The sequence below is a fragment of the Citrus clementina genome, unplaced genomic scaffold, assembly GCF_000493195.1.
Source record: "Citrus clementina cultivar Clemenules unplaced genomic scaffold, Citrus_clementina_v1.0 scaffold_5, whole genome shotgun sequence".
In the NCBI taxonomy this organism is placed as follows: Eukaryota; Viridiplantae; Streptophyta; class Magnoliopsida; order Sapindales; family Rutaceae; genus Citrus; species Citrus x clementina.
This window is the reverse complement of record NW_006262201.1, coordinates 21,959,851-21,971,807: the sequence shown is the minus strand read 5'-3', so window position 1 is coordinate 21,971,807 and position 11,957 is coordinate 21,959,851. Positions and strand designations below refer to the sequence as shown.

The 11,957-nt window shown below is 36.0% G+C and overlaps 1 non-coding gene and 1 pseudogene across 1 annotated transcript; one reads left to right on the top strand and one right to left on the bottom strand.

Moving 5' to 3' along the window:
- The window catches only part of LOC112098026, a 205,229-nt pseudogene that overhangs the window by 151,229 nt on the left and 42,043 nt on the right, over positions 1-11,957 (bottom strand).
- On the top strand, positions 7,525-7,627 carry LOC112098587. Its single transcript, XR_002905698.1, has one exon. It is a non-coding gene; the product is annotated as a small nucleolar RNA R71 (small nucleolar RNA).

Genomic DNA, 11,957 nt, shown 5'->3' with positions numbered 1-11,957 from the left:
AGTAGCAAACATAATGTAACATCACTTAAGATCAAAGATAATACAAATACTAAAATTTAAATTAATCATGTCACCCAATGTTAAAACAAATCAAAAAAATTTTTTTTTTAAACAACATTCTACCCCCCAACCTATTCTAAACATAAAAAAAAAAAAAATATGCATGCAGAAATGTGAAAATGATGTAGAAAAATTAATTTAGAAAAGTTACATTTAAAATGATAGAAAAGAAAATAATTTTTTTATTATTTTTTTTTTAAAGAAGATGCGTTTCTAGAGGAACTACACTCCATATTCAGCCATCTTCGACTCAAAAGTTGGAAAATGCATTTTTATAGAGGATAAATTAAAAAGAAGAAAAATAAACATAAACACATAATAAAGAAAAAAGAAAATGTCTTAATTTTTTTTTTTAAGTTTTTTTTTTAATTTTTTTTTTAAACGATGAAGATGCGTTTCTAGAGTCACTACACTCCATATTCAGCCATCTTCAACACAAAAAGTTAGCAACAGTTAGTTTCTACAACAAAAAATTAGTAAAAACTTAACCAAAATTTCATAATTGTCGACTATTCCCTCCCCCCAACCAGAACGAAACATTGTCCTCAATGTTTGAAATGAAAGAAGTAGAGTTTAGAAGACATCACCTGGGTGGTGCAACACAGAAGAAAATATTTACAGGCGGAGAGTTAAATCTAATTTGTACTTCTTACTACTGCTATTGTTACCATCATTATTTGGACGCTCCAACACAAAGGTCCAGGGGTCTGGCTCCGGTCTATAAGCTTGTAATAGATCCAGTAGCTCATTAGCAGTGTGAGCACAAATAAAGAGTTTTTTCACATTAGCGGGAATGAAATAGTTTTTTATTGCATGGTTAAGAAATGCGATAAAGCCATCATAAAAGTTATTGACATTTAACAAACCGATGGGTTTCTGGTGGATGTGCAGATGGGCCCAAGATGCTAGTGTGATAAGTGCCTCTAGTGTTGCAAGATCTCCTGGAAGGAAAATAAAAGCGTCAGCATGATTAAGCATTGCAGTGATTCTTTCTTGCATACCTGAGACGACTAACTCTTCTCCAGTTGATGAGTCAGACGAACTGCCCAATGGTTTTAGGACTCTTGGGATGATGCCTAACACTTGACTTCCTCTGATAAAAGCTGCTTCTGAGACCATTTTTGATAACCCTCGGTTACCTCCTCCATACACCAAGTGTAATTTTCTCGCTTCTATGCTTCGACCAAGATCTATGGCTGCCTCAACGAACTCTTTATGTTTGCCATATGTAAATCCAGAAAGCACACAAATGTTCTTGAATTGTCTATTGGGAGTAGCTGACATTGTGATACTTCTCAAAAATAATTTGTGAGTGCTTGACAAAAAAGAAATCACATTTAAGAGTCTCGGTGATAGTGGGTCATGGTCGTGTATGAGGTAATATGTTAGTGTCAAATAACGCGTAAAGCACGTGGCTTGCAAGTAAAAAAGAAAACAGTAAAAAGGAAAAAGCAAACAGTAATAAAATTATTAAAGACAATAATACAAACAATAAGACAATAGTGAAATAAAATAACAATAAAGTAAAAGGATATTTACAGGTAGTTGCGACTGTGGCTCACATCTTCCTCTGGTTTTACGTCCAGAAACGGCTTGAACGCCCTCTATGGGTCGAGGATAGGCTTCCTATCCAGTTTTCTTATAAACTGGCAAACAGGGTCGTTTATAGTCAGATTCCCGAGACTATATCGTGCATGCTCTTTCTGGAATAATGGCCATAACTGGAGAATCGCTCCTTGCACATATCCACTGGGATGCGTTTCAAGAGACAAAAGGATATCATCCAATGACTCCTTATTCAAGCCATCCCTAATGAATTGAATCTTATCTTCCCTGTTATCAGACATCATGCCTAAAGAACATGGGTTTTTATTGCAACTCATTCTGGCACACTTATGACAAGCAACAGAAATTCTTCGAGCTCGTCGTTTTCTTGCATAATTTCCTTTACCACAACCAGGCATGTATGCAATAAATTTTGGAGGTAACTCACCTGCCGATCGTACTTTAGCCTCGATTAACCAACGGATGTCAGCAGGTATGTTATTCCTCATGAATAATCGCATGCGTTCGGACCGAGCTTTATAGATCGTAAGGAGGGCATTCTGAGGAAGTGAAGGGAATCGCTTGTGAAGCTTTGCTAGAATCTCATTTCTGTCCATACCTTCGCCTCAGAATATCAGTTATTATGGGAAACTGAAGTAACCGACTTGATTGTCACGGAGTACCGTTATCCGCCACTTCACCGGGGTAACAAACTAAAGCACACAAATAGAAAAACAAATTAAAACACACAAAGAAAATTAAAATCGTCCTCTTATTGAATTTACCTCAAGCTCCAACTGGATGTCGTAAACACTTCTCTCAATGTCTCTGAGTTGGTGTTCTAAACCCTCAACATAGGCTACTAACTCTGGTGGTTGTAGAGCCCAAATGCGATGTGTTTTACAAAATTGAATCTGTCTTTTGAGATGAGTTTTGACACGTTGAAGTGGTTTAAGAATGTTCAGGAGGAACGGTCTAAGTATGAGACTCATGATTAAAAATGATAAGAGAAAACTTAATGGTAAAATAAACACACTTATGCAAAAACAATTTCAATTAGCAAAAGAATAATAATAAAAAGAAAGAAAGAAAAATCAAATCAATGAAAAGAAAAAAAAAATCAATTCAAATCTGGTGGGTCACTCAAATTTATTTCGGTGTCTTCTCCATGTGGTTGGTACTCTAGATATGGCTTTAATCTTTGACCATTAACTTTAAACGTGACACCGTTCTTTGGGTCCTTAATTTCAATTGCCCCATGTGGAAAAACAGTATGAACAATAAAGGGACCAGACCAACGAGAGCGTAACTTACCTGGGAATAGGTGCAAGCGAGAATTGAACAAAAGCACTTTCTGACCTGGAGTGAACGATTTTCTCATAATTTGCTTATCATGGAAGACTTTCATTCGTTGCTTGTAAATCTTGGCATTTTCGTATGCATCATTGCGAATTTCTTCAAGTTCTGCCAGCTGTAATCTTCTTTCTGAGCTGGCTTGCTGCATGTCAAAATTGAATTTCTTGATGGCCCAATATGCACGATGCTCGAGTTCCACAGGTAGGTGGCAAGCTTTTCCATATACTAGCCTGTAGGGTGACATCCCAATCGGGGTCTTGAAAGCCGTTCTATATGCCCATAATGCATCATCAAGTCTTAATGACCAATCTTTTCTGTCCGGCCTCACCGTCTTTTCTAATATGTGCTTTATTTCTCGATTGGAGATCTCAACTTGGCCACTAGTTTGCGGATGATACGGGGTCGCCACTTTGTGTGTGATTGAATACTTTGTCAAAAGAGCTTTGAATGCTTTGTTACAAAAGTGGGCACCACCATCACTGATTATTGCTCGAGGGAATCCAAAGCGCGAGACAATGTTGCTTTTCAAAAATCCTATCACCACCTTGTGATCATTGGTCCTACATGGAATTGCTTCTACCCATTTCGATACGTAGTCAACAGCAACCAATATGTATTGATGACCAAAAGACGGGGGAAAGGGTCCCATGAAGTCGATACCCCATACGTCAAAAATCTCAACCACTAAAATTGGATTTAGTGGCATCATGTTCCTTCGCGTAATGCTCCCCATTCGTTGACACCTATCACATGAAGAACAGAAAGTGTAAGCATCTCGAAATATAGTTGGCCAATAAAAACCACATTGTAAAACTTTAGTCGCGGTTTTCTTAGCACTGAAATGGCCTCCACAAGCTTGTTCATGGCAGAATGAAAGGAGATTCTGAATTTCACTTTCTGGGACACATCGTCTAACAATTTGGTCTGCACAATACTTGAACAAATACGGGTCATCCCAAAAGAAATTCTTTATCTCTGCAAAGAATTTAGCCTTGTCTTGCTTGGTCCAATGCTCTGGAAGTTTACCTGTAACAAGATAATTAACTATATCAGCATACCAAGGTAATACTTCCACATTCATTAATTGTTCATCTGGAAATGACTCATTCAATGGTAATGATTCTGTAATTGTGTCAAAATGGAGACGAGAGAGCTGGTCCGCCACAACATTTTCTGTCCCTTTCTTATCTTTGAATTCCAAGTCAAACTCCTGCAAAAGTAACACCCAACGAATTAGTCTGGCTTTTGCATCTTTCTTTGTGAGAAGATATTTAAGAGCAGCATGATCTGTGAATATAATTATTTTACAACCAATGAGATAAGATCGAAATTTTTCTAATGCAAACACTACTGCTAGCATTTCTTTTTCAGTAGTTGAATAGTTCAACTGTGCATCATTTAATGTCATACTAGCATAGTAAATAACATGGGGAATTCGATCAACTCTTTGTCCTAATACTGCTCCTACTGCATAATCAGATGCATCACACATTAGCTCAAATGGTAAGCTCCAGTTTGGGGCCTGAATGATGGGTGATGATGTCAACAACCGTTTTAATTTTTCAAACGCCATAAGACATGAATCATTAAAGATAAAAGGTACATCCTTAGCAAGTAAATTGCATAAGGGTCTAGAAACTTTGATAAAATCTTTAATGAAACGTCTATAGAAACCAGCATGCCCAAGGAAAGATCTTACTTCTCTGACTGTTTTAGGTGGAGGAAGATTAGAAATGAGATCCACCTTGGCTTTGTCAACCTCAATACCTTTGCTCGAAATGATGTGACCGAGAACAATACCTTGTTTTACCATAAAATGACATTTCTCCCAATTTAAGACCAAGTTCTTCTCGATACATCTCTGCAGAACTAGTGTTAGATGATGTAAACATTGATCAAATGAATCACCAAAGACAGAAAAGTCATCCATAAAGACTTCAAGAAATCGTTCAACCATATCAGAAAAAATGCTTAGCATGCATCGTTGAAATGTAGCAGGTGCATTACATAATCCAAATGGCATTCTCCTATATGCAAATGTGCCAAAAGGGCAAGTGAAAGTAGTTTTCTCTTGATCTTTTGGTGCTATGGGAATCTGATTATATCCTGAGTAGCCATCTAGAAAGCAATAAAATTCATGGCCTGCTAATCTATCAAGCATTTGATCAATAAATGGTAAAGGAAAATGGTCTTTACGTGTGACAGAATTCAACTTTCTATAATCAATGCATACACGCCATCCTGTAGTTACTCTAGTGGGTATCAATTCATTATCAGCATTCGTAACTACTGTGACTCCTGACGTTTTGGGGACAACTTGTACAGGACTGACCCATGAACTATCAGAAATTGGATAAATGATACCTGCATCTAATAGCTTAAGGACTTCAGTTCTAACAACTTCTTTCATGTTAGGATTTAACCGACGTTGCATCTCCCTAGTAGTTTTAGCATTTTCATCAAGGTGAATGTAATGCATGCAGTCTACTGGGTTTATACCTTTAATGTTTGCTATGGTCCATCCTAATGCCCCTTTGTGCTCTTTCAAAACATCCAACAACTTACCTTTTTGTTCGTCATTGAGGGATGCTGAGATGATTACCGGTAGAGTACTTTCTTCTCCCAAAAATGCATATTCCAAAGTGTTGGGCAATGGTTTGAGCTCGAGTTTCGGTGGTGATTCTGATGATGGAATGAGTTGCTTCTCTGATGGTGCTAGTTGCTCAACTCTTGACTTCCATTTATTAGTGTCCATAGATGGTGTTGAGTCAAGCAGGGCATTGACCTCATCGACCGATCTGTCAATATCAAAATCCAAACCAAAGTGAGTTAAACATGTTTGTAAAGGATCACTAAGGTTTGAAACAAAAGTATCATCAACTAATGCTTCAATTAAATCCACATCAACAATTCCATCATCTACACTGTAAGGTTGTTTGGCAATGTTGAAAATGTTTAGCTCCATAGTCATGTTGCCGAAGGACAACTGCATATTTCCAGTCCTGCATTGAATGTGAGCATCCGCAGTTGCCAAGAAAGGTCGGCCTAGAATAATGGGGATGTGCTTCCTTGAATCCTGTATTGGTTGAGTGTCAATTACAATGAAATCAACAGGAAAATAAAACTTGTCTACCTGGATAAGCACGTCCTCCACAATACCACGAGGTATTTTCGTGGACCGATCTGCAAGCTGTAACACCACTGGAGTTGGGTGTAATTCTCCCAGTCCAAGTTTCACGAATACAGAGTAAGGCAAAAGATTTACACTAGCTCCTAAATCCAACAAAGCATTCTCAATTGTGTGGTTCCCTATACTACATGAGATAGTGGGGGAGCCTGGGTCTTTGCATTTTAAAGGAATTTTATGTTGGAGTATAGAACTAACGTTTTCTGTTAAAAATGCCTTCTTTTGAACATGCATATTTCTCTTTTTAGTACAAAGGTCTTTAAGAAACTTGGCATAAGATGGAACTTGTTTAATAGCATCAAGCAAAGGGATGTTAACACTTACCTGTTTGAAGATTTCAAGAATCTCACCTGTGGATTTTCCCTTTTTTCCTTTAGCTAACCTCTGAGGAAATGGAGCTTTCGGAACATATTCTCGTGGGTTAGTTTCTTCTTTCTCCTCCGGTGATGAGTCCTCAACATTCACAGGTACAATTTGATTTTCTTTTGTCACCGGCATCTCCACTTTGTTGTCGACTTCCTTTCCTTTTCGCAAGGTCATTACTGCTTTGACCTCTCCATGCTGCTGTGGTGAACTGGTACTTGCTTCATGTACTCCTTTAGGGTTAGGCACTGGTTGACTTGGAAACTTACCTTTCTCAACGGTCATTGCCAAGGTCTGAACTGAAGAAGCAAGTTGTCCCACCATCTTCTCGAGGCTTGAAACTGATTGGGCTTGTGAATTGAAGCCTGCTCTCAACTCATTTCGTAGTCCATCAATGGTGCGGTTCTGTTGCTCAATCGTGGAGTGAGTAACATTCCTAAAATTCTGGAATGTATCCTCCCATGGTCTAGGTTGAGAGTGGTTCTGGTTCTGATTGTATGGTCTAAATGGTGGCTGAGAGGCTTGAGGATTTTGTGGAATTGGTGGAGCTGGAGCTGTTGGTCCATTCTGTTGGAATCCTTGAGACCATGAAAAATTGGGGTGGTCTCTCCATCCAGGGTTATATGTGTTGGAGTATGGGTTGTAATTTGATAGCTTTCTCATTACACCTATGGCATTGGCTTGATCTGAGTATGAGTCATGGTCATGTGGCTCTGTTGATTTAGCAGTCGATAATGATGCTATTTGTCGAGAGAGACCTTCAATTATCGCTTTGACTTCTTTAATTTCTGAACTTGATTCGCCAATTTGAACCTCATTCACTCCTTTAATTCTTCTAGTAGTCTTGAGTGATCGACTCCGTTGTTGGGAATTATCTGCTTGTCGCTGGAAGAATTCCCAAATCTCTGATGCACTTTTTGACATTAGCTCTCCTCCACTCGTTGCCATTAGCCATTCTTGCACATTCGGCAATAATCCTTCCAAAAAGTATTGGCATTGGTGCCATTTCTCGTACTCATGATGTGGACACTTCAAGAGTAGCCCATTGAATCGCTCCCATGTTTCGAAAAATTGCTCGTCATCTTTCTGGGTAAACTCCGAGATTTCCCTGCGAATAGCATTGGTTTTATGCACTGGGAAATATTTATTTAAAAATTTTGTAACCATTTGTTCCCATGATGCAATTCTATTAGCAGGCAATGTATTAAGCCATGAACGAGCTCTATCTTTTAAAGAAAATGGGAATAGTCTAAGTTTAACATCATCATCTGAAAAATTCTCATATTTGAATGTTTGACAAATGGCATGAAAATCATTCAAATGATTATATGGATCCTCATTTTCTAGGCCATAAAATGTAGGGAGACAATTTAACACACTAGGTTTTAATTCAAAACTCCTAGCAGCTACATTTGGGTATCTTATGCATGACGTGCTCAAATTAGCTAAGGGACTAAAATAGTCCTTAAATGGCCTCTCCTGTGGTGCTTGTAAATCCATTTTATTTTTAACGTGTTTGTGTGTGCGAAGTGTTTTTTCTAATTCAAGGTCTATAGGTTCAAGATTAGGTAATAATGACCTACGACCATGCATGCAAAATAAATAAAATAAAAATAAAGATGCAAACAAAACAAAAAATAAAGATGGGAACAAAACAAATAAAAATAAAGAAGAGGGAGAAATTACGATACTAACCTTATTGCGCTATTACAACCTTTCTATAAAAATACACAAAAATAAATACGTGAAAGAAATTAACTAAAAATTAAATTAATAAGATAAAAAAAAATTACAAAGAAAAATAAATGGAAAATTAAATTACAAAATTTTAAAGAAGAGAAAAAGAAAAGAAATACTAACCTTTAAATGTAGATTCACTTTTTTTTTCTTTTTTTTTTAATAATAAAAAAAATACAAGAAAACAAATAAAAGAAATTATTCACAAAAATTAATTCTATGAATTAAAATTACTTACCTCCCCGGCAACGGCGCCAAAAACTTGTTGTGCAAATTTTAATGTACTCGCAAGCGCACGAATCTATTGTAGTGTAGATCAATGGTGACGAGTGTCGATCCCACGAGGAGGTGGATTTTAATTATATGTAGAATTAATTTTGTAAATGGGTGGTTGGAATTGTGGTGGAAGTGATTTAAATTATTCTAAAATTGGAATTGAAATGGCGATAATAAATTCTAAAATTTGACTTGCAATGGCAAGAATAGATTGAAGATAATTCTATTGAAATGACGTACTTGGGTATTCGGATCCGCATCAACATGCATCATGGGCTAAATATTCCTTATTAATGCCAATTAAATCATGAGGGGGGAATCCACACCTCATGAACCACGCTCTAATCAATATGGTGCTAAGGGCTTATCGTGCCAAATAATAATAACCTTATACTAGAGGGCCGGTGAAACCAAGGCGGTACTAGACAAGATTAGTATTATTTGTCGACGAGAAGTCAAAACATCCACAAAAACTAGAGGGGAAGAGAAAATAAATTTACCAAATTAAGCCCATGACACATGTTGAGACTTCACCTTCAACCCAAGCTTGAAAGAAAATTAGCCACTCATAATTGAACTAGGGGCAAAATAGGAATTTATTAAAATACGAAGAAAATACAAGATGGAGAGGGAATTACAGAAAACAGAGTCCAAAAATGGATTCAGAGATATCAAATTAGGGGGGGGAGGCCCCCTTTTTATAGATACATGGAGTAAATCATGGCCATCGGATTAAAAACAGTTTAGACGCTCAGGATTGCGCCACGTCATCAGTCAACAGTCCACAGTTTGACCACGTGGATGAACAGTAACACGGTTTGACCCGGATGAACAGTAACGCGGTTTGGTTGAAAATAATCCTGTGTGATGCATGCACCGTACGCGAGATTTTTCGTCCACTGATATGCTGCCACGTCACCATCAACAGTACATAAGAATTTTAGTCCAACAGGATCGTGACACCTCATCAGTCAATGCCACATCATCGGTCAATGCCACGTCATCATCCGTCTATGTGAACAGTGTCGTGAACAGTAACGTATACAGTACCGTACACGTGAATAGTACCGTACATGTGAATAGTGCCATTTTTCCTTTTATGCTCCTCCTAAGGTTTTCGACCGTCCTGAGTTCAAAAGTGATGTCCGTTTTGCCGTCTGATCTCTCCTTTATTGTGAAATGACTATAATGCCCCTAAAATACATAAAATACTTAATTAAAATAAAACACATGTAATTAAATCACAAGAAGGTTAAATATATAAAAGTAAGGGTTGTTAGTAAGACTTAAAATGTAAAATGACGGTTTTCTCCTTTATAAATATGCATTTTCTAACACTCAACATGCATATCCAACTCAATATGTTTAGTTCTTGAGTGATAGATTGGATTCTTGGATAATTCAGTGGCACTTGCATTATCACACCAAATTGATGGAACTAATGTACATTGTATTCCGATTTCACTGAATAATGATTGCAACCAAGTTAATTCTGTAAGTGCTCTATATTCACTTTCTGCACTGGACCTTGCTACCATAGATTGCTTTTTTGATGACCATGTATTAAATTGTTTCCCAAGTATATGTAGTAAACTCCAATCGATTTTTTGTCATCCAAATCACATGCCTACTTTGTATCTGTGAATCCAATTAGTTTCATCCATATCTTCCAGTTCCTTTAAGTACCTTAACACTCGTTTACAAGCCATTAGTTGTTGAAGTGTAGGAGCAGCCATATACTAATTTAGCTTATACATTGTAAATGATATCTCTGGTGTGGTTAAGATGAGATATTGTTGGCCATTAACTATGCTTTTGTAGGTAGATACATCTTCAATATATGGACCAAATGGTCCTATTACTTCTAATAAAATACAGAGTGAAGTTTACTACTCTAACATATCTAGAGTGATATTCAATATATTCCCTAAGAATGACTTTGCTATTCTTTCTTATTTGCTAGTGACTTTGCCCGTGTTGTGTTTTAATAAATTTTAATCCAACATTTAGAAGTATGAACTATGTATGTGTGATCCATTTCTTCTTTTTATTAAAACGCAGCTTCGATTTCATTGCAATTGATCGGTAATGCAAAAAACTCTCATACAAGATACACTTTCTTTTTCATGTACTTATAATATTGTAAACTGATTTTTTAATGAAAAATTCAAGATTCCCAAATCAAAATATTATTCCTAAGTAGGCGATTAGTTATGTATGTTTACATAGAATGACAGTGACTTGCTTCTATTTAATTAGTGGTGGATTGAGGAATAAACTTTTCCAAAACATGCACTCTATCATTTTATTTAAGTATTTCATTTTATGTTTATTTGTGTGTTTAATTCTTTATATATAATATGTGCTTGTTGGTAGCCAAATATTGAATTTCAATATAATGTTAATACATCAGCAGTCTGGTGTATTACTTTAAATTTCATTATTTTTCCCTAATCTAGGCATTTGACCACATTCTTGTGCGTTTGGCATTAATCGACAATCTACTTGTGCTCCAAAAAAGGGATCGAAAAAAAGTAAAAATCTATATGAAGTTAAGGTACATAAGCAATGAGGGCAATGGCCACCCTGGTAGTGCCTTAAAAGTGAAGACCCCAATTAAGTTGAAGGCGCCCTCATACTGGCTGACTTAAAATTTACATATTCTCTCCGTATCATTATCACCTTGTAAAGATTTTTGTAAATGATCTAATTCCAAAGCCCTATGAACTTCAAGCTATAAAATGGTAAAGTTTGGGAATATATGTTGAAAATTATTGCTAATAAATGACATAAAACAATCCATAGTGTATGAAAAAATATACCAGTTGAGTTCTTAGAAAAGACTAAAAGGGTCACAAATGGCCTTACTTAAATCTAGATTTTTCAGGCATTACTTTTGCTTTAGAATCTTTCTAAGAGTGCCTAAGTTTACTAGTAAGCTAGCTACACACTTGTCATGAGTTTATTGAAACAAAATTTTTTAATAACCTTGTATGAAGGGAAATTATCTCTGCACCACCACTGTTTTGTCATACATATATCTAACTACCACAAATTTTTAACTTGTTCTTTCACCACTTTGTTTCTAAAGTTTTTTCAGTGAACTACTTTCACACTAAGAAATGAAATAAAATGACCATTTTATTCTTGAATGAAATGAAAGACTATTTTATCCTACAAAATTTTTGAAAAAAAAAATTATAGTTATGAGATTACCTTTGATTTTAATAAAAAAAATCTCAAAATCTGCGATGTTAATTTTTATAATTATAATTTTTACTCGATACATTTTCCAATTTATAATTTTTATTATTCAAAATTGATTCAAACTATTGTTATTTTGGTGATTAATTTAAAAAATGAAAATTGTCTTATAATTGTGACTGTACAATTGATAAAAAAAAAAGGAAAATATTTAAGATGGGAATTACAC